This window comes from Lissotriton vulgaris, chromosome 4_1, assembly GCF_964263255.1.
Source record: "Lissotriton vulgaris chromosome 4_1, aLisVul1.2, whole genome shotgun sequence".
In the NCBI taxonomy this organism is placed as follows: Eukaryota; Metazoa; Chordata; class Amphibia; order Caudata; family Salamandridae; genus Lissotriton; species Lissotriton vulgaris.
The window spans coordinates 1,904,050,008-1,904,072,030 of NC_141691.1; positions in this window are offsets into that span (position 1 = coordinate 1,904,050,008).

Genomic DNA, 22,023 nt, shown 5'->3' on the forward strand with positions numbered 1-22,023 from the left:
TAGATATCACAAACTTTTTCTTGGAAGTAGGTGGAAAGTGCATTGCACATAGATTGGAAGGCTTCTACAGTGGAAGGTTTGTCATGGCCGGAGAGATGGGAGACAACCTAAAAAAGTTGTTTAATTGAATCTTGAGCTGATTCAATTTGATTATTAAAGAAAATACTTTTCTGATTAATAATTGATAATTTGTATTTTTTATTTTTTCTTTATAACAGCTTTTCTCGTGGGGGTCGTAGTTAGAACGCCACTTGCGTTCCTGGCATCTACAGCTTTGCTTTTCTAACCTGAGTGCTTCAGTGAACCAAGGAGCAGAGTTTGAAAGTCTGTTAGGAGAACGTTTTTTTATGGGAACAGAGGTGTCAACTGCGGTCTTAATACACCTAGTGTAATGAATGGCTGCAGCTTCTGGGTCAGCGGTGTCGATTTCTTTCAAGGCGTCTAGGTTGTTGGTAAATTCAGGAACATTAATATTTTTCCAGGATTTAAAGATGCCTGGTTTGCAGGATTTCATGAGAGTCGACGTCAGAGGGAGAATATTAAAGCAAACAGCAGAGTGGTCTGTCCATGTAAGAGGTAATATGTGCTCTATGGTCAAGGAGTTGAGATTGGAAAAGACTCCGTCCAATGTATGTCCAGCTAAGTGTGTAGGTGAGTGGACAAGTTGCGTTAGACCTGCTGCATTCATTTCCGTGAGGAGGGAGTGAGTATCAGGATCTTCCTTCCTCTCTAAGTGGAAATTAAAATCACCCAGAATAGTCAAATTGTTTTCTCCAGGAATTGGTTCTAAAATATGGCTCAAGGAGGACAGAAAAGTGGAACGGGGCCAGGGGGGGCGATAAAGCAAAATACCTCGGAAGGAGGTAGAATAAGGAGTAACAAAGGTGAAGTTCAAAGCTTCACATGTGTTGATTTTTAGGGGTTCTGTGCGTAGACGAAAAGCGTCGCGATAGATAATCGCCACTCCCCCCCCTTTTTAGGTCTCGCGACCTATCGATGTGCGCAAGCGCATCGAGCGGAGCGAGAATTCAAGTGGCGAAAATCATCGTCAAACCAAGGGCTTTCAGCCCCGCAGTTTTCATGCAGTTCACGTGAACCACGTGATTAAACATGCACTCGCATCGGCAGCATTTCTCCTGCAGGCTCGCAAAAGGCTCTCCTCCCTCCCCACATCAAAGTCATCAATCACCCTCCCACAGGCTTCCCCAGTGCTGCCCCGCCCCCTGCTTCACGGTCAGGCCATCTGTTCCCTGCCAGACCTCGTTTAACTTGTTCCCTGCTAGCCTCTCCCCCGCACCCCCCCTCCCCCACCACAGCAATGCCGAGGGCTGGTTTCACTTTCAGCACGGAAGACTTGCCTGCTTTGCCAACGCTTGTTTTTATTAATTTTTTTTATTCAATGCTTGTTGTTTTCGTCTTCTTTTGCATGCCCCATGTGTGTACATGTACTGGCGGTCTGCTTGAGTATGGTTGCAGGTGGAAGATATTTCATCGGTTTACAGAAGGACGCATTCATCTCGTGTAAGCACACATTTGAGTCACAGGATATTGAGCCAGCTCGCACGAGGGCGGTCCGCTTGGGCCACACTTTTTTATTTATTTACTTAGTTGCACAAGCGTGGTCCGCTTCGACAGTGCTTGTTTATTTATTTAATGACTTAGTTGCACAAGCGCAGTCCGCTTCGCTCTCGTGTCTCTTTCCTGCTCTCTATCTCTCGTGGTTCTGTTTAATATCCGTCTCCTTAAGTCTTGCTCCCTCCTCTCTTTCTCGCTTCTTTCAGTCTCTCTTCCAGTCTTGCCGTTTTGTCTCTCTCTCGCTTGCTGTTCTCTCTCTCTTGCTGTTCTCTCTCTTGCTCTCCTCTCTTTCATTCTCACACTTCTCACTTTTATTCTCGCTCTTTTTTTATTCTAGCTCTTCTCTTTCATTCTCGCTCTTCTCTTTCATTCTCGCTTTTCTTCTCTTTCATTCTCGCTTTTCTCGCTTTCATTCTTGCTCTTCTCTTTCATTTTAGCTCTTCCCTCTCTCTCTCTCCTGCTCTTTTCTCTCCCTCTCTCTCTCTTTCAGCCTCCCTCTACCGGCACTCACTTGATCTCTTAAACACACAGAGCTCCGTCTTCAGCCCATGCCTTTAACAGGCGAGTGAGGCGGGGGAGAGATGCCCCAGCGGGCTGTTACCACCAGTGCCTCCACTGAGCGGCACTGCCTCTTTAGTAGCGTATATCGTCCACGGCCGATGTGATGACTGGTTCATGCTGGCTTTTATTTTACAAAAGCTGAAATTCAGCACAATGAGTGAAACATTGAATTGCATTTGTTTTCAAGTTTAGCCCCTTTTACACTGAGGCAGATTGTCAGAGGCTGCTCATTCAGTCACAATTCCTCCTGTGTTCCAGAGCGAGCCCAGCACGCAGGCCACTGTTCTGCTTATAACCGAAGGGTGTACGTCTGGCACAGGGGCAACTAAAACAGTTGCCAATCGCTTGGGCTATCAATTTAATTCAGGATCATCTTGGGTTGAGGTCCCTTAATTGTTACATTTTCCAGAGTTAAGTAGATGAGCAGGGTGCCTTCTGATAAATTGAAAGTGTAATTTTTGTACAGGTTTGTGCACCAAATTATTACTAGCTCACTTAATGGCTTTGTTGTAATGCTGTAATAATGTGGAAGTGCAGTGAGTTACAACAAATGAGGGGCCTCACTGCAAAATGTGGTCATTCGTAAACACTGTGGGTTGTATGTTTTCTAAAGCCCTATGCCCCACTTGATTTCGACCCTCTCACCCTCTTGGTTGATCTTGTTTGGTATTTTGTAGCCACAGAGACCAAGTTATTTAAAAACCTACATAAGAACTAAGCCCTACCATCATCGGCTCTTCAGTGTTATTAAGATTGTTGAACCGGTTTAAGGGAGATCGTTGACCGCCACTTTATAAGTAACTGCCTTTATGTTGAGCCTCTGAATTTATAGTAATCTAAATTGTAGTGACTCCAGAGCCAAGTGTAGGTTGCAACAAGCAGCGCTCTCGATTGTACATCTATAATGCATGGCTGTATGCAACAGTTCAACTTTTAAAGATAGGATGTTTCTGCATCCCGTGTTTAGGTAATCTTACAATGGCTAAAAGGGCAGTAAAATAAAAACACCTGTGGCTGCAGGATTTCACTTATCAATGCCCATTAAACAAGCATCCAGCCTTGACTATTTTTTTCCCCGATATGTCTATCACTGTCTACGCCCTTTCGCAGTCTGTTGTTAATTTTGTGGTCTGGAAGTAGTGGGGCTTTATGATAAGCTGCCCTTTGGATGTGTTCCTCTATTGCAGCATCTTTCTTTTGCCATGTTTCTTATTTATGCAGTGTCCTCAACAGCAAATGTGGCTAAACGCATTGGAGTGTTTTGCATAAGCACCTATTACATTACACAAGGTCAGATTCTGCGTATCTTTTGTATGTATTTATTTAGTTACTTATGCTGGAAAGTGCATTGCTAAACACGTATAAGATCCCAAAGGCCACTGCAAATCAAAACACATAGGTAACACATACAATTCTGACAACATAAAATAACAACATATCACATACATACACTCAGTAATACATAGCTATAATACAATACCATTAGCAAAGCAAATGGCTTTAACTTAAAGGCAAGACCTGTTCGCAGTAGGAAAGTTGGAGCTATTGGTTTTGTAAATGACAAAGCCCTTTATGTTTTTAAAATGAAAACAAAAATAAAAGGCATTGTTATTTGCAATTGTAATAGCTCCAACTTTCCTACTGCGAGACCTATTGGCAACGCCAGTGCTTGTTTATTTAGAGACCTATCAAGTCTGATGTTAGAGAATCCTTCCGGAGTAGCTGAGGTGAAATCAGGGTCCGAAGCTTGGTCTCCCCAAGTTTCAGTGAGTAGCAGAATATCAAGGTGCCAACTGTCAATAAAATGTGCAATTTCATACCTGTGTTTTGGGAGTGATCCAGCGTTTAAAAGGGCTAATTTGATGATATGAGAGGATTTGTTGTGAGGGGTGACAACTGAATTTGGTAAGTGAGGATGTTCCATAATGTGAAGAGAGCAAAGGGGACAGGTATATGGGGCATAGTCTAGAGTATGTAGGTTAATCGGGGAACAGCGGGCTTTATTGGTATTGAACGATGTTAAAAATTCTGCATCGTAGCTGATTCTCGAGTGTGGAGAGTCAGAAGTGTTTAGTCCAGGGGGGGTGGCCCTAGGCTCGGGACAGGCTCGGACGGGCGCAGACGGGCTTGCCTTCGGCGCACCGCCGGCGCGCCCGCTGCGCCCGTCCACTGCGCCTCCGAGGAGGAGGTCCCGTTTTATATTGGTCAGGGTGGGAGAGTGGGAGGGCCGAGCAAGTAGTCTGCTCGCCCTGTGATTGACCCAAGATGGCGGCCGAGTTTCCAATGCAGCGTTTATTCTGCTGCTATGGCCCCAACTTCAGCGCGATGATGGTATGCGTGCGCCAGTAAATTCAAAAGGTAATAAATGCCCCGGGAGTATTTTAAAATCAACATCACAGAGAATTTTTTTTTAAAATATGCGCTCGAAATCGCTAAAACGATGTTCCCGTTTAGAAAGACAGTGGTAACATGTTACATTGTCCCTCAGATATGTGCTTTGGCCTTCACTTATCAATCGGCTATCCTGTCTACCAATACGTGGCACAGATTCCTTCAGCTAACCTTTCGATTCACTACATTTTAGGCAGGTAGTTTCCACCTGTTTCTGGGCGTGGATATCTGGGGCTTTCATGCAACATTGAAAACAGTCGAATGTTTACTCCTCTTAGTTGAAGCAACATGTTTTGCAACAGGGAGCTGTGCACACTTTTCGATCTTTAGTTAAGAGATGTAACACAAGCCCCTGTAGAGCCTGCGGCGCCTAAGTCCCATGCTTAATTCGGAGATTCGTTGAAAGGATATATTGATAGATGGATGAGTGAGTGAAACAATACATGGATGAGTCAGTAAAAAGATGGGTGAGTGAAAGGAAGGATAGGTGAGTGAAAGGATAGATGGCTGAGTGGATGAATGAATGAATGAATGAATGAATGAATGAATGAATGAATGAATGAATGAAAGGAGGATGATGGATGGATGAATGAATGAAATGATGGATGATTGAAAGGATCGATATAAGGGTGGATGAGTGAAAGAAAGAAGGGATGAGTGAAAAGGAGGTTGGCTGGATGGATGGATGGATGAAAGGATGGATGACTGAGTGAAAGGGTGAATGAATAGATGGGTAAAAGGGTGGCTGGATGAGTCAAAGGGTGCATGGATGGATGGGCGAAAGGATGGATGGATTGGTGGAAGGGTAGGTGGATGAGTGAAAGGATGGATGACTGAGTGATTGATGGATGAATGAGTTAAAATTAGGATAGATGGAGTGAAAGGGTGGATGGATGGAGTAAAAGGGTGAATGCATGGGCGAGTGAAAGGATAAATGGAAGAGTGAAAGGGGGATGGAGAGATGGATGGGTGAAAATATGGATGGATGAGTGGATGGTTTGATGGATAGGTTTGCTGAGGGATGGATAGGTTTGGAAGTGGATGAGCAGACAGAGGATGGAATGGTGAAAGAAAGAAATATGGATGGAAGAATGAATGGATGACATAATGTAAATGTGAAATGGTGGATATCAGCGGGCAGATGGAAGGATGAAAGGATAGATGTTCGGGTAGAAGAGACAAGAAAGCTCCTCTGGGGAAGGTCGTGATGACTTGCTTTGCATACGTGCAGTAAGAGCTTTGTTTCAAAGTGCGGGGTATTTTAACTTTCTGCCAACATGTGCACATTTTGTCATTATCAGACCTCCTTACCTAGTGACACGTTACCACGTCATAAGATACCGGCTCCTTGTGCACGGTCACCCAGAAGGAATGGAGAGCTGGAACCCCTGCACTGAGTCGCCTTCCAGCACGCCTTTGGAGTCTCTGAGTGTCCGATATCTATTAAGGGGTGTAAAAATATCCCAGGACCCGGTGACAGCCTGAGCATTTTAGAGAGGGGAATATTAGTGTGATGGGGCAGATGACAGCAGTCCCCTCAGCCAGCTCTTGGCATGCAGACCCTCCACCTTCAAGACCCCGCCCCGCTACTCACACAGTGAAGTATTTTGGGGGAAGTTGTCAGGTCTGCTTTTTTACCAGTCTTGTGCGCATGAACACTGCTGAAGAGCCAGTACATATGTGCACTATACATATTAAACATATATGAACAAAGCATGCTATGAATCTGCAAACTTTATATCTTTTCTGATAACAAATAATGTGTAGTGTCAAAGACAGTGACTGATTTGTGTGCGTTCAGGTCGGTATATCTGTGCATGTGAGCCAATGAACCTACACGTAGACATGGACGTAATTTAAGGGCCGCAGTACCGATCCCTGCCTTGCCCCTTGCCTTGTGGCCCCGGGCATTGCCTTTGAGCCCTGGCCTCAGAGGTGGCAAAATCCGCACCAGGAAAATAGGGGCAGCTCTCCCATAGACATCGGTCGGGGCTCCGCTCCCTTTGTTTTCTGTCAATGTTTTATTACACAGATAGCGAATAATATATTATCCACTAATTGTGCAATAAAGAATGGAAAGCTGAAAACAGAATACATGTTTATAGAGGACCTATGGCTCTTGAAGTCTGTAGTCAGAAGGTCGCACAAATGTCGTAAAAATGAGCTAAAAGCGATCCTGACGAGCATGATGTCTGAATACAGGAAATCCATCATTGCGGCTGCACAAGACATTTTTAATCTCAAAATGCAGCGGCCGCTGGGTTCAAAGTGGTATTTAAAATTCCTCATCAGTTGGATCCCTGTGAGTCACACTGCCCTGTCTGTACCAGTAGCAAGCAAATGGGTTGGTGATTTAGCTGTCTCCATGATCAGTAAATTATTTCCTTCAGTGACAAAATCAGCGCTGCCAGTATCAGAGATTCATCTCAGTGCTGCTATGGTTTTGAACACTTAGGACTATATATCAAAGTATTGAGGAAACTATATCATGGGGGACAAATATCACGGCATTAATATAAAGAAACAAAATATGGTGAAGGTAAGTTTAAATAGGTAGGGATAGATTTTCTATATTTAACTGCAGATCTATGTATTTGGGCGATACATATATTGTCAAGATGCACAGATCTGAAGTACAGTAAACAAATACCTATATATACTTACCTTCACAGTATTTTTTCTTCACATTATTTTGCCACACAATATCTTTTCTTCGATATTCTGGTGGAAGCCACACTGAGTTGAGTTCACCAACCTGGAGTAGTTCTGTCAGTTGATATACATTTCAACTGATCACAGAGGAAGTGTTGCTGAAAGAGGTGAGGGCTCAAGAACCTTTTTCTGTTCTGACACTGGGTGACTGAAGACTGTGGTTAAGGACGCTACATTCGGTCCAACCGCAGCTTTTGCTAACGTGATATCTGATTCATTGCTATGTAGAAAGGCTCCACTTTCTAAACAAGCACTGGCAAAGTGAATAAGTCTCAGTTCAGTCAAGCAGGGAAGGGAGAATGAAGAGAATGTTGGGGAGGGGAGAGACAGGAAAACCGGGAGAAAGAGCAAAGAAACATGCTCTACAAAGGGGTGCTGAAAGTAAAATGAAAAGTCTGCTCTAGTAAGCAGTGGAAGGAAACAACTCATCCATTCAAAGAACTGCAAGGCCCAGCGCTCCTGAGCTGGACAACCACAGAATATGGAGGGAAGACATTTAATTATGAGCAAAGGGCTGACCCAATTCCCACTCTAAGGATTAGATTTATATATTTTTCATACAACTCAGGGCAACTAGCGAAGTTGTTGTTTGCGCTGTGTGAAAAGAGAGACAGCAAAATGTGCAATATCAACTAAGATATGCACATTTATGCTGCCCCCTAACACTGTGGGCTGCCTAGCGCCAACGCAGCACCCTTCCAAGGTGGGTCAGGGGGCCTGCATTACAGGCAGGATTGTCTAGCGGCAACGCAGGTCCCCTTGCATGATGGGGCAAGGGTGCCTGCATTACAGGCAGGATTGTCTAGCGCCAACGCAGCCACCCTTGCAAGGTGGGTCAGGGTGCCTGCATTACAGGCAGGATTGTCTAGCGGCAACGCAGCCACCCTTGCATGATGGGGCAAGGGTGCCTGCATTACAGGCAGGATTGTCTAGCGGCAACGCAGGTCCCCTTGCATGATGGGGCAAGGGTGCCTGCATTACAGGCAGGATTGTCTAGCGCCAACGCAGCCACCCTTGCAAGGTGGGTCAGGGTGCCTGCATTACAGGCAGGATTGTCTAGCGGCAACGCAGCCACCCTTGCATGATGGGGCAAGGGTGCCTGCATTACAGGCAGGATTGTCTAGCGGCAACGCAGGTCCCCTTGCATGATGGGGCAAGGGTGCCTGCATTACAGGCAGGATTGTCTAGCGGCAACGCAGCCACCCTTGCAAGGTGGGTCAGGGTGCCTGCATTACAGGCAGGATTGTCTAGCGGCAACGCAGGCCCCCTTGCAAGGTGGGTCAGGGTGCCTGCATTACAGGCAGGATTGTCTAGCGGCAACGCAGGTCCCCTTGCATGATGGGGCAAGGGTGCCTGCATTACAGACAGGATTGTCTAGCGGCAACGCAGGTCCCCTTGCATGATGGGGCAAGGGGGCCTGCATTACAGGCAGGATAGTTTTTGTGCTGGAAGGAAAACCTTTCAGCACAAAAACAATCCTTAGCGCCATTTTCCTCTTTCTAACGACGAGGAATAAGCAGATTTCTCCTTAATATGTCTCATTGGGAAGGCATTGCATTCTTAACATTCCCAGGTTTACAAGTCTTTGTATATCTGAGAAAGCGTCACAATCTATGGGTGGATGCGTGGGAACAGACATGCTCCACCCATGGAACACCTTTCTAACACAAGATAATGCATTACTTTGTATTTACTAAACCACACAAAGCCACGCAATCTGGCTTTGCATGGCCTAGTAAATAGCAAAAATAATTTAGCATCAGCGCTGCTCCACAAAAGTGGTGCAACTATGATGCTAAATTTGAGTAAATCTACCCCTAAGTATATGGACAACAATAGATTTGCCTACAAACATCCAAAGCTGTTTGTAGCCAAGGTTTAACTAGGGCATTTCTGGACCCCTTACAATTTGCTTCATGTTTGGTGTTTAATAATAGTCTCTTCCAAATGCAATTTCTGTATAAGGTGCTGTTGGGACAGAACAACCTAGAAACCAAGTCCATGCCAGGTGATTTCCAGACTGAGGTTATTCCAGAGCAACACACTGAACTGATCCATGATGAAGTCATGGAAATATGTGCAGAGGAGAACCATCTTGGCTTTTGACAACTTCAGCTATGCTGCCCTAATTGATAGACCCTAACATTTGGGTCTGGGAATGAGAAAGATGTCTTGCCTAGTTTTTGAATGTTATAAATAGTACTGGGGCAATTGGAGGCCTTTAATCTGACCAAATGTGCTAGAGATGGAAGTATCCCAAGGCTCCTGTCTGTCACATGCCTTTTTCACCATGTGTGTGCAACCTTTGGGCTGTGTTTTAACATATACACTTAAACAACAGGGTGATCTTGAGGCTGAATCTAACCATGTTGTGGCTTTTTTCATGAGCTGGATGGAAAAGAGTCGGCAAGAACACATTGAGATGGAGTTGGAGTTTCCTCTTTGCTCCTGATTGGAGTCATTGCTCTTGAAACTACTTTTGAGACTTTGACATGCTACCTGTCTCAGAAGTCACAGCGCTGACTGTATATTTTGATGCTACACAGTTGGAAATGGCCCTTTTTTTGGTAGCTTTCCCTTGACTTTTTGCCTTTGTCCCTTCTGGTTTTCCGCTGATCTATGTGCTAGCCGTAGAACTTTGAGCACTTTTCACACTGCCATTTAGTGCCAAAGCTCTGTGCTTGTCATATAAGTGCTGATGATTGGTGTATACATGATTGACTTATTTGAATTAGCTTTAACTCTCTTGTCTAGGGGTAAGACATATACCTAAGGCAGGCAACTCGAATGCTCCTCCATGGGCCTGCAGCTCTAGTTGTGCCACCCACGGAGGTAGCTCTTCGAACTTGCCACCGGTTTGCCATGGTGGGGTCTGTGTGTGCAGGTTACTGTTACTCAGCTTGGCATTTAACAAACTACTTGCTAAGGTTCTGCATGCCTCTCACTACATCAGAGTACCCCCTGGAAGCAGGATGCTCTGTCTGGAAGAGTCATGGAATGTTCACGGGTGCGCTACATGCATTAGTAGTGAATGGCACTGGATGGGCCTACTTATTTCATTGATTAACTTGGGGGACGAGTGGAACAGCAATTGAGCCGTATTTCGTACATGCAGAACAGTAGCACTATAGTGTTTGATTTCGATGAGTTAGTAGTGGCAAATACTTCCTGGTCGTGCAAGTGAATTCAACAATACTAAAGTGGAAATGTCACTTTGGGAAAGTTGCCATTTCTATGCTTGGGGCTCTATGTGCCTGTCAGTGTGTCTCCAATCCACATCTGGATGTTGGGGAGACAGCTACAGCTGTACATTCCTAATAGAAGGGCATAAACTAGTGGCTCGAGTGAAACTGCAGACCTCTGACTCTGAGGGGCCTTCCTGGGATGGATAGGCAGGTGGGAATTGGCACCAGTTTTTCAAGGTGCAGGGTATTGGCCCCACTAAAGATATTGATCAAGCCTTCCAGGGTAGGATGGCAGACAAGACAACAGTTAGAAAGGGCTGTGCATTTCAAAGGTGGCCTTTTAAACTGATCTCGTCCTCAAAGGCTTTTGCGGATATAACTACAGGGGCTCTGGCCTCCGGAGTTAGAGACATTTTTCAAAGTGGAACCCTACCGCGCTGGTTTGATACTGGGACATCGACAAGAGGGACCATGGGGGTAGAAGGGACTACAACTGAATTAACCACAAACTTCTGGTGACCTAGGGCTTGGCATTCTCCAGAAAGGAGACTATTACTTGGAGGATTTTGCCTGTATGTTGCTGGCCTTCAGCTAATTGCCAACTGTGTGGCCCAGGTCCCTAGGGACTCTCCAAGGGCCAGCTGGCTGGCCTCCTGTCCAGGAGATCCCAGGGACAGATGTATCTCCCTGTTTCCATGAGATCTTAAGGACTGCACAGGGTGCAGCAGAAATGGGTTGAAGTGATTGTCATTTGGGACAAGGACCATTCTTACATACAGGGTAATCACACTATGCAGATGAGTGTGCTTGTAAAGATAAGAAGACCGCCTGGGGTGCTGGAATGTGAGGAGTTCCAGGAGTGTACAGAATGTTTGCCGCGTCCGAGGGACCTGTGCTTGCAAACGGAAACCTGTGCTAGCTCGCACTCCGTAGCGTGTGGTTTCTGAGGGGTGTTGGGGGACATTTGCCGAGTCTGAGGGACCCGAGCTGGAAACCTAGACTGTCTCCGACCTCCATATCAGGAGGACGACAGTGCCTGACATTGCGGCCTCCATCTGAGGTCACCGGCTCCCTCTCCCTGGACCACACCATAATGTACTCTGTTATTGAGAATATTGTGACTGGACCCCAGGGGTCTCATTGTGCTCTGTGCACACATGGCTGGCTGCCTGGAGAAACTGCTGCTCGCACCTCTGCTTGAGGAGGAACATTTCTCCAATTTGGGAGCTCTCCAGCTTCTGGTGTCACAGTCTTTTGCCTAGAAGAGGATTGTGATACCGCACCCATGAAGGTGCTACTGAGTGCCTGAAGGCCTAATTTGGAAGGAAGAAACCAAGTAACTGTTTACCTTTGTCTTTAGGTGGTCCCAACAATCTAATCAAAGTGTAGACAGCGAGTGCAACATGTATTATTGTAGGTGTAGTTTAAGTGGCTGAGGGGGTGAGTCACGAGGCGTAGTCAAAACCAGTGATTTCTTGACCATTACAACTGTACGGGATATGCGATATTGGGAATGTTGTGTTCTATGCTAATGTGTTAGCAGTAAAAGTGGAATAGCTATGTTGCTTAAGAGACTGAGGAGATAACGGGGCAGATGAATACCTATGACTAATACATATATGTTCATGCCATTCTGCTGCTAATGGGAGAGTTTGACAATTGCATATAACTGTAAAGCAGATATCCAAAGCGTATGCCCTTTTGATTTCAATGTGGGTGTAATACAAAGACCAGTGTTTTATACATATGGTATGAAGTCTTTTTGTAGTGTACTCAGCATGTTGCAAGGTCGGTGTTGTGCCAATACTTTATACTTTTACCTTGATGATAAGCCTGACTGGTCTGTGCCAAACTACCCAAGGGTGAGAAAAGTATATTGTACTCCTATCTAGCTCGATGAATTCTGTCTGCCTTCGCTGCATCCCAGCCAGTCAGAATCCACTGGGTCTTACACTCATCTACCACGAATGTTCAAACTCTCCGAACATCAGGGTGACATTACAACATCAACAGGTGGAGCCAGGTTGGATTATGGCAATGCCTTGTATGCCGCTCTGTTTAATTGCCTGCTTTACAGGTTGAAAATATTGCAAAATCAGGTGGTTCACATTGTGAACCAATCTCCTGCAATATCCTAAAACTGTTGCATTGGCTGCTGAAGGCAACATTATCTTCTATTGGCAACTATCTACCTGTCCTATAGCACTTATGTTCCTAAATGTAGATGACAAGCTGTGCAACGTGTCCTCAGATCTCAGAATATGGCCTTGCTTGCTATTCCAATGCTAAGATTAGAGATGGTGATAGGAGTTCCATTGTGCAAGCCATCTACACATTGGCCAAAGACATTAGAAGAATGGAGGACTATTTATCCTGTCGAAAAGTGATTCTTCGTCACTTTTGGAGTTCTTTTGTGTCGTGAGCACTTTCTGAGTGCATTGGAGACTTGATTGATTAGATGAGAGTGGATTAGGTTAGTAAGGAAGCATGTACTAACGGTGTCATGACCACACCCACCGGTGTGTAGTGTTGCTGAACACAGATCAGTGCGTTTACTGCTTTTGCCAGATGTGTAGCCAGTTTGTGTTAGAATAGTACATATACTTACTTCCACGCGGTGTCTGGTGTATGTGCCCACTCATGTGTGTTCTTGTGTGTAGGCGTTGCATGCATGTGTGTGTTGTGTGTATGAAGACTGGAGAAACACGGATGAATATCCTCTCGTTCTATGCGCCTGTGCTGTTGTTGACAGTTCTCAACAAGGCTGCCTGAAAGAATGATATTTATTTCTTACCATCTTGTAACTTATTTGTTATTCAGACAAATATCCTCGTTAACAAAGCTACATCCTAATATGCTTTTAATAAGGTTGCTTCTCATTGAAAGACCTGTCAAAAATACATACAAGCCAAACCAGAGACACATATACGGAACCTGCCATACCACATAATTCAAACAGGAAACAGTTATAAAGTTTGCTTCTGAATTACAGTAAGGGAATAAAATGCAAATGGAACATTATTTTTGTTCTTCTCCAGAGGCGTAAATGAATAAAGTAATTCACGGGAAGAAGTATACATAATGTCTCTTGTTAATAACAATTCAATTAATTCCAAGGTTAAACAATAGAAACTCAAAGAAAAACTACAAGAACATAGATGTTCCTTATATTTGAAAATATGAGAGTCGAGAAAAATAAAATCACAGGTTTCATGTAATTTCGCAGAAATCTACAGTTTATTCGTGCAAAACGTTACTTTGACAGTACTTGCATTAGTGTTTGCCACGACTTACTGTGTTGCCGTGACTGAGGTAAGCTGCTTTGTCTCGCTTGTTTAGGAGACTTTAGCCGAGTTTGACTTCATAATTCCTTACGTGGACGTGATTCACTTTTCTTTGTGGTTGATGGAAAAAGCTCAGGTGTAAGCAGCCCTCACTCGTTGAACACTGTAACAAGACTATTTATGTACATTAGGCATGGTCATTTATGTGTGCATGTATATTTTTATTTAGTTATGGTTTTTCGTATTTGTATTGTATTGTATATCGTCAATCTAGCCACCAAGCGCTTTACATAACATTAGGACAAGCTGTAGCCATTATGTGAGTTGTTATAATGTGCTTTATTGCGTTTCTGCGTGCTCATTTTATAAAACGTCTTCTCCATAGTTGTGTCGAATATTATGCATTTTTCTATAGATAATTGCAAATGATTTTGTGATGATACTAGTTACAATTTCAACAAGCTCTGTCTTGTGTGAAAAGAGGCTATCGGGATGAGAGCTTGTCGGTGGGGTGATTGTCAGCACCGTGACAGTGCGGTGAGTTGCCACGGTGACTTACGGCTAGCTAGATGTGCTTTGCACACTTCTGTCGTGTGTTTTAGTCGTCAGGCTGTTGTGTATTCTACAAGGGTGGTGTTTCAGCTTCCTGTTGGTCGGTGTTGGAGAAAGGGAGCTCCCTATTGGCTGTACTGTAAGTGTTGTGTGTTTAGGAGTGAAGCTTGCATTGCCCCCTCCTCTTGCTGCCCTTGGGCAGTGTAACCCGTAAGAGAAGAGACCTCCAGGGCCAGCCCGTGCTCCAAGAGTGCCCTGAAGTGCCCGGTGCAAAAAACCAGACTTGGGGCTCCGGCCCAATCCCCTCATTCAATGATTCACCTCCCTTGCCATTGCACTTCTGCCTTAAGCGATACACATGACATAACACAAATTAACAGAGATGCTTTTTCCCAGTCCCGCACTGCTGTGTCCCAGTGTGGCTCTGCTGCCTGCTCATGGTGTATGGTGCACCAATCACGTCTGCATAAACATCCCTGAGTGAAACTGTGCGCTTTATACATTTCAGTCATTCATTTACTCATGAGTAAAGCATTCATTGCTTCCATTCTAGTTGTATCCACTGCCTTTGTGAGAAGGTCCCTAGCAGTGGATGTTCTTAGGCGAGCCTGTGTGAGAAACGGTTCAGAGCTGAATTATGGGAAATCTGCGCCTTGCCTCCTGCACTGCCCCTGCCCTTGTCTCCCCCTTTGCTACTGCAGATGATCTCAGTGGCTGAGGGAGATGGGCTTCCCTGACCTTTACTGCATCTTATAAGGCCGGGCTCTAGAATTATTTCTTTGGGAGGGCCGCAAAGAAGCATGGGGGGCCATGAAGGTAAGTGGGTCCTGGCCAAACAACAACACATTATTTATTCGATCTGATATTTTAGGTATTTGCATCGGGCGCATTTGACATTTTTAACACAATATTCAGCACCCAAAGAGCTTCATACTTTTCTTGATTTGCTTCTAACTTTAGGGAAGGGGGGGGATGCTGCTTAAATCTTCGAGATGAAGGATTTACAGACTGCAGCCTGCTCCTGGTCATGCGCAGCAGCACAAATGTTTCTGCTGCCATGCAGAGCCACTTTACAGGTTTTCATGTTTAAAAAAAAAAACTTTGCAAAGCATTGACGTTTAAAAATACAATGCAATAAGCGCAGAATCATAATTCAGTTTTCAGGATATCTATGCTAGTCATTTGTGCATCATGGCAGCTAATGAACTCAGCTAACTTCACACCTCTCCTCAGGCCTGAAAGTAGCCTATTTCAATGGTGCTAATCCTTAAAATAAGCGATAAGGGAGAGCTCACGGGGCTGCACGCCCCTGTGAAACATTAAGGCGGAAAATACTAGTTTTTCAGTTTTTAATGGCCTTGGGTGGGCCATGGTATTCCTTGGGTGGGCCTGCCCCATCCTCTAGAACCAGGCCTGATCTTAAAGATGTTTTCAGATGCTAAATTGGAGTTGAGAGGCTGTAGGAGGGGGAAGGAGTGAGAATGATGGGAGGTAAAGGGAGTAAAACAAATGAAGAGAGTGAAAATCTTTATAGAGAAAATGAAAAGGCGCTGCCAGTCGGAAATAAAATAACAAAACTGGGCAGTTAGACCATCTCAGTGAGTACCCCCTTTACACTAAACCTAGTCGTCCTGGTCCTGGCCCCAGCTCAACCATGACAAGGGCCCTGAGTGTCTCCTGAGTGGTGACCAGTTTCTATCCATAAATAGAACAGTGTAAGGTACTGTTATCGTCTGCATTAGTTTAATCATGAAGTCCTAAGTTAGCTCATAAATCTTATTTTAGATCTTATTTTGTATTCGAACACTCACAAAGGTTAGTTCGATAGGTTCTTACGTTTCGCAGCTGACTCGCGATGGCTCATTCGTGAATGTAAAGCCTGGCGATACTTTCTTGTAGTGAACCGGGAAAATGGCACCAATCAGGAGGTCCCCAGGACTAAGGAATCCATCCTTACTCCACCCCTGCAGGACGCACTGCGACCCCGCCATCAGGAATACTCCGGAGAAGGACATGATGCATGATAACGCGAGATGAGGCGGCATGTCAAGGACGATTGCCCATTTGCAATGGGTCATTCCAAGGGCATCTGCAGTTTGAGGATTTCATAGGTAGGCTGCCCTCTCCAGGTCCACAGTTATAAACTCTTTCCAATTCCCTTAGCATTTGGCAGAATACCTGTCTTTTTTTGTAATTACACCTGTGATAATTATATCTGTGAAATGAACTGCTCATGAAAAGACATAATTATAGACTGTTATAAGGATGGAGTGTCCCATGATGTGGTGTCTTAAGTACGATACTGTTAATTGTTATGGGTATAATGACCTATATATAGAATGAGGGAAAATTAATATTAAACCTTAAAGGAACTCCATTCAGAAAAGAAACGAGGAAAGAAAAAATGGAAGGTGCTAAATGTCATCCCTTCTGCAGGATTTAGCTCAAGGAAGAGATATTATAAATCCTAAAAAGGCATACATCGTTTCTGTGAAAAGTAATAGAGTGACAATAATAATTGTTGGTGCTCACCCTTTTAGTCTATTGATCTCAATACTTGTCTCAGTTGTGACTAAAAAAGGTACTAGACAAATGGGGGAGGCTGACCACTCCATGGGGAGGCTGACCACTCCATGGGGAGACTGACCACTCCACACACCCAAGCTGGGAATTGACTACATTGCATGCAGTATTTTAAGGATTGCCCATACACTTCAGGTATTCAGGTTCTACTATATAGGATCCAGTACACATTTATGAAGGCAACATAGCACACAGAAGCGGCCAACACATGTTTCATCATGGTATAATTACAACTGTCGACTTCATCAGGACTGCACATTTAAACCAATAAGACTTTTGCATCTGTCGTTCAAAATTCGGAACACTCATGATGAATGACATGTGCCCAAAGTGTATCTAACATGCTACCAAGAAAAGCAACTCAAATGCAAAGTGGTCACGTGCAATACCCACCAAGTATGATCATACCACAAGCAACTGTTAATACCATTGAGTAATGCATAACAAACGTGCCTATTCATTCATGTGTTATGTTCACTTAATCGTGATCACAGCACCAATCCCCTAATAACTCTTAATCTAAATGTGCTAGACGTTGTAAGGTGTGACTACATCAATTACTAGTATTATAACGTCATGTCATAATACAACTTGTGTAACACTAAAATTTAGCCATAAGTATTGGTTTTCGAAGTCTTAAAAACTCGACGTAACATCATGTTCCACTCATCTTAGGTATCTGGAACAAATAAATATAATTCAATGTTATGGTAATACCAACAGTAAATCTCCGTACATGGGGCCAGATGTGGGAAGGCTATTACCGGTCGGTAACGGTCGAAATCGGCCGTTTCCGACCGGTAATAGGCTTTTCCTATGTAGGTGGCAAATTTACAGATTCGGTAAATACCGAATCGGTATTTAATGATTCGGTATTTACCGAATCATCATTTACCGATTCAGTATTTACCGAATCGGTAAATGACATGTAGGAAGCACTTTGAAGAGTGCTTCTGTGCCTTAAGGATTCGTTATTTACCACCAACTATTAGTTGGTGGTAAATAAGGAATATCTCTGTGAATGCAAATGTGTGCATTTACACCAGTGCCATGTGGCAGACACACACACACACCAGCACCATTCAGGGGTGCAACAGGGTGTCAAAGTGCCACCCTGCCACCCTTGACTCTTTCCCAATTTTACTGAATCAGTATTTACTGATTCGGTAATTGACATTCATTCCTATGGGCCAGAATGAATGGCAATTACCGAATTGGTAAATACCGATTCGGAAAATACAGAATCTTATCGATTCGGTATTTTTTACCGATTTTTTACCCACATAGCATTTACCGATTCAAAAATACCGAATCGGTAGAATTCTGTATTTTCGAATCGGTAAATTTAGATAACCTACATCTAGCCCATAGTTCCTAAAGTCTAATACTACAGTTCTCCTTACAAAATCACTATAAATCGATACGCCATCACATTTAAACAGGACCCACAACAGGTTGTTCACTACTTATAACCCATATGTACAATGTATGTTAAAGGAAAACTTCCCAACACCAGACACAGAAACCGTCACCTGAATCAATTAAAACAACAACATATCGAATTCTTTTTTTTATTTTTTATTTCATATCGTTTTTATTGAGGAAGAAGAAAAAGAGACAATACAATAAGGTTCACACAAAATGGGGTCAGCATAGCTGGCTGTCATTAATACAAACTTATTATAATAAAATTAAAATATAAATAATCGATAATGTTTGATGACAATCCTGCATAGGTAACTAAACAACTAAACAAACCAAATCAATGAAGTAACTAAGAATTGTACCGCTAAATGCAAATCCAAGCTATCTGTAGATATGTCAAGCACATGTCAACATATCGAATTCTAACCTCCCAGTCCAGAGGGCCATACATGCCAGACGAACATTACTTTTATTTAATGCTCACAACAACAATTCACCTGTAAAACAGTGCAACATCAGAGCAGATTATCTAATCCCAAAAGGGAAGTCTGTACCGAACAGTGAGCAAAGCCTAATAAGAAATCATAGCAATGTGCACAAGGTCAAAGAAAAGTATCTACCTCACAAATGACAAACTGACATTCTTTTTCATTTCAGGAATATTTTATTGTAAATTTTTCATAAACAAATAAACAGGGAAAAAGGAACAATAATATAGTCCAGGGATGACACATAGAGCCGTGGTGAAAATCCCAGCTAACGACCCTTCTCTTACCAAAGCCATCCTAACCTTTAATAAATCCAGGTACCAGGCCTCCAAGTTCAATCATCTCCTAAAACCAAAGTCCTCCATCCTGTCCTTCAAACTCAAAACTAAATGGGAATCCACTGAAACGATTATGATAGTCTTGGCACCTGATATGGAAGTCAGTGGTCTCATATAAAATCTCTCCCTCCCTTTCACAGATGAATTTCTGGCTACTACACAGGATCTTCTGGACCCCGGCACGCCTCCACAAACTCTCCCATCTTGCTGGAACTGTACTAAGTGTACTGGAGATATTCCCCACCTCCTCTTTTACTGTAGCGTAGTCTCTCCATTCTGGGATTTTGTATTCAGCACTCCATCTAGAACAGAACTTTTAGTACTAATCAAAGTCTTCCTTGATCCAAATATCATATCCTGCAGCAATACCCTACTATTTAATATCCTTCTTACTGCTGCCTGTAAAAACAATTCTAACTAATTGGAAGAACACAGCGGCCACCTCTTTCCGCTCCTGGCTAAACTGGGTCTACTTCCTGAGAGATGCAGATAACACCACCCTGCAAAATTCCCATTGGATAGTTGTCAATACATCTATTTGGAACCCCCTTGACAGTTATTCTGCTACCACTAAACCACCATGAAATCCTATTAGGAGATCCATTCTCCACATTCTGTGACATTTACCCTCTCATATCTAGGCACAAACACTAGACATAGCAAGAATTAATACCACCACCTCCTAAAACCTGTTGCTTGACTCTTGGCTGGCTCGGAATATACACCCAGTAACACACCTCCATCTAGGTGCTCTAAGATTTCCTTAGGCTTCGTCCTTATATACATGTTACTTGAATCTACACCTACTAGTGCTTCTTTCTTATTTACTTTATACTTATATTGTTTTAGAGTTTTATATATCGCGAACTAGACCCGATGATATCGGGTATCAGAGCACTTACATAGCACCAGTTTCGTTAGATGAGAACATGTTGAAGATTGCAGGGATTTATTAGCATGAGCTGAAAGCCATTTTGTATTCGACAGCCATTTTAGGTAGCCATGTGCTCGCCAAGTGCTGTTTCCCTCTTCAGAGCCTTGCACATGCTCAGAGAGGCCTACCTAGTAGAATGCACCTGCTCCTTTTATAGAACTGTCAGGCTATTCTTGCTGATGGATGGAGAAGTAACTGTCCTCCCACTTTGTTGAGCAAGCAGATCTTTACATTTTACAAGCTTACATGTACCAGGACCTCCCCTTTGTCTTATGCTGACTATGTAACCCTAAGCATATATAAGGCCCCTGTTTTCTTTACTCCTTAGACTGCCTCATACAGTTTCTGAGGGTACTGTGTGACGTAGTCTCCCTGATCTGAGGTTAATAAATGCATTCTTTTTATATTTCAGCTTCTGTGCCAATCTCTTCTTTTTGGTTTAAAGGGACCAGGTATCAGTGAGACCCCTGAGAAGGTTTCTATTTCCTTCAAACACATTCATTTTTGTTAGGCACAGGGAGATTAAGTGATTTTCCCAGAATCACAGGATGTTGAGCATCGTTGCTGAGACTCGAACCCGGTTCCCCAGCTTCAATGTTGACCGTTCCGGCCATAAGGCTACATCATCTCTACTCCGACCAAATCATTATACTTCATCCCATAATTGTTATGGGTCTGTAAATATGCCATATGTTATTTTGCCCTCATTTGTCACCTGTTCCCTGGATTTTGTTCAATGTATTAGACCTTCCGGACAAAACTGAGTATTTAAAATCAAAATTCAAATCCCTTCATGTATAACTTATATTGTGTTTTCACTCAGATCATAGACCACTTCACATGGCATGAGGAGCTGTGTTCGGTTTGGGATGACGTACCAGTCTATCTATAGCTGCAGGGCAGGGTAGCGAGTATTTGTGTCTTTGGATTTCCTACAGCTTTGGCAATAGGGATAAGAGCAACAGGTTGAATTCATGTGAAATAAACTGAGGTCGAAAAGAAAGCTTTGAACCACTGACAGAAATATCCTGCAACTGGCTCATGCAAACAGTAGGTACCTATAATAATATTTACAATTTAGTCCCACTGCTGACATATTTTAGAGCATGTATGTGGCTGAGGGCCACACTGATGCCAGCAGGGTGGCGGTTGGAGATTGCGGGGGTTGGCGGTAAGGTGGGTGTTGGCAAAGCAATGAATATAATGTGATGGCTGAACTGCACAATGTGTAATCAGAAAACCTGGGATTAATCCCAGCTTTTCCACTTAACAAAATTGTGAGATCACAGGCGATTGTTTTATTTCACTTTCCCTCCCTTTTCTTCATAATCACATACAAGAGAACCTTAAAATACATGACTTCAAGATGCGTGCTGAAGAACCTCCAGAGTCTGGTATAACGTGAGGCACTAAGGTGAAACGTTTCTGCATGTTAATGAAATACACTTGTAGAATTTCGAAGAGACTTTATCACACTTATGCTGCAAGGTGTCCTTAAAAATGAAGGTGTTGCTAAAGTTAATGGTGCAGGACACCCTAGTTACTTCCTTTCTTTACCTTTAAATAATTTTTAAATATGTTTGCCTGTTTAACATCTTTTTAATGTTAGTGCCCTGTTGAGTAACAGCAGCCCAGTGCTGCTGTTGAGCAGGAGCCGCGGGTAAAGGTCAGGAGGGCCGCATGCAGCTCCGGGCCATACTTTGAGTATCACTGTTTTAGAGTTTTTGTTAATTGTGTAAGTGATCATAACCTGTGCACTATATCCATACGTTTAAATATGAGGGGTACAAACAGTTCTAATGAAGCAAATGTTCTTGAATACTCAAAAAACAAAGGCCTTAGATTTAAGCGGGATAACATTTATCCAAAATTGGTTTAATACAGCATGTACAACTGCACATATTAAGCTTAAATTAGCCATTAAAAATGGCCACTGACAATGGATGATATAAAGGCTGAAAGGCAGATCTGTAAGAAAGTAATAATTGAAAATGG